This window comes from Emiliania huxleyi, assembly GCF_000372725.1.
Source record: "Emiliania huxleyi CCMP1516 unplaced genomic scaffold EMIHUscaffold_57, whole genome shotgun sequence".
NCBI classification, from domain to species: domain Eukaryota; phylum Haptophyta; order Isochrysidales; family Noelaerhabdaceae; genus Emiliania; species Emiliania huxleyi.
In genome coordinates, this window is record NW_005197722.1 from 158,439 (window position 1) to 160,632 (window position 2,194).

Sequence of the window (2,194 nt, forward strand, 5' to 3'; positions counted from 1 at the left end):
GTGAATGATACACCGTCGCAACAACACGTTGGGCTGCCGAGGGAGAGGAAAACAAACCCGGCGCGCGTGCGCGCCTGGTCTGCTAGTCTGGAGGATAACACGGAGTACAGTCTGTTGCGGGCATTAAGAAAACAGGATCCCGCGGCACGCCGCCGCGCAGACTTGCTTGGGCAAAATGTGACCCGAGCCGCCGGGTGCCCGCAGCGGCCTCGCTGGACCAGAAGAACCGGTCCGCGAGTGCTCCGCAGCAGCCTCGCTGAGCCAGAACGTCGGCTCGCGAGGTGGGGTGCTAGTATGAGCCCGACCCAGGTCGTAGTGTTCTTGCTCCCAGCGCTTGCGCTTCGGCGGTTAGTGGTGCACTAACCTCCGAGAAACCCTTCGGGTCGCTCCTCATCGCAAACCCTGTCAGCAGAGTCTCCTACGGGAATGTACGTAAGAGCTACATACACTGAAAATGACAAGTGCGCGCGCCGCAGGCGAAGAGAAAATTTGAGCGGGGCTCCTGTTCGCCACACTCGTGTGTGGGCCCTTTCTCGGGGCCGCGCCTGCGGGGCGCCGCGGTTTCTTAGATTTTCGCGGAAATCGCTCGGCGTGGTTTCTCGATGTATGTGGCTCTTACGTACATTCCCGGAGGAGGACTGCTGACAGGGTTTGCGATGAGGAGTGACCCGAAGGGTTTCTCGGGGTTAGTGCACCACTAACCGCCTCTGCAAGAGCACTACGCCTCAGCGGGCTCATACTAGCACCCACCTCGCGAGCCGACGTTCTGGCTCAACGAGGCTGCTGCTGGCACTCGGGGCCGACTTTCTGGCCCAGCGAGGCCGCTGCGGGGCACACGGCGGCACGGGTCACTCCTCAACACAAACCCCGTCGAAGCAGGAAGTGAGGTCAGGTGTGTGTGTAAAGGCGGCGCGGCACTGCAAGGGGCAGCGGTAAGGCGGCGCGGCGGCAACAGACGGCAGGCAGGGCATCGGACGGCGGGACAAACGGCACGGGGCGTGGCACTGTAGGAGCGGCGGTACGGCGGCACGGCGGTAACGGACGGCAGGGGGGGCGGCGGGCTAAACGGCAAGGGCGGCGCGGCACGGAGGAAGGAGCGGCACGGCAGGGAGGAGCAAGGACGGCGCGGTAACGGCAGGATCACGGATAGGCGTGGCACGGATAGGAGCGAGCGAGCGGCTAGGTGGCGGGAGGGCGAGGCGAGGGTGGCGGCGGGTGGATCACGAGGAGGTAGAAGGTCTGGCGCGAGCGGGTGAGCGAACGGCGAGCGAGCGGCTAGGCGGCGGGGGTGAGGGTGGCGGCGGGCGGATCACGAGGAGGTAGAAGATCTGGCGCGAGCGGGCGAGCGAACGGCGAGCGAGCGGCTAGGCGGCGGGAGGGTGAGGCGAGGGTGGCGGCGGGCGGATCACGAAGAGGTAGAAGGTCTGACGCGAGCGGGCGAGCGAGCGGCGAGCGGGCGGCTAGGTGGCGGGAGGGTGAGGCGAGGGTGGCGGCGGGTTGATCACGAGGAAGTAGAAGGTCGAGCGCGAACGTGCGAGCGAGCGGCAGACGAGCGGCTAGGCGGCGGGAGGGCGAGGCGAGGGTGGCGGCGGTGGATCACGAGGAAGTAGGAGGTCGAGCACGAGCGAGCGAGCGAGCGGCGAGATGGGTCACGAGGAAGTAGAAAGTCGGCAGAGGGCGAGCGAACGGCGAGCGAGAGAGGCGAGGCGGCGGGAGGGTGAGGCGAGGGTGGTGGCGGATCGGATCACGAGGAAGTAGAAAGTCGGGAGCGGGCGAGCGAACGGCGGGCGAGAGCGGCGAGGCGGCGGGAGGGTGAGGCGAGGGTGGTGGCGGTTCGGATCACGAGGAAGTAGAAAGTCGGGCGGGCGAGCAAGCGGCGAGCGAGCAGCGAGGCGGCGGGAGAGGCGAGGGTGGATCACGAGGAAGGAGAGATTCGGGCGATCACGAGGAAGTAGAAAGCCAGGCGAGCGGGCGAGCGAGCGAGCGAGCGAGCGAGCGGCGAGGCGGCGGGAGGGTGAGGCGAGGGTGGTGGCAGGAGGAGGGGGCGAGGGCGAGGGCGGGCGGGCGACAGGCGAGACGACAGGGCGGCGGCCAAGCTGGCGTGGTGGTCGGCGAGAGGCGGCGAGGGCGGGAAGGCGACAGGCGAGACGACAGGGCGGCAGGCAAGCTGGCGTGGCGGTCGGCGGGAGGCGGC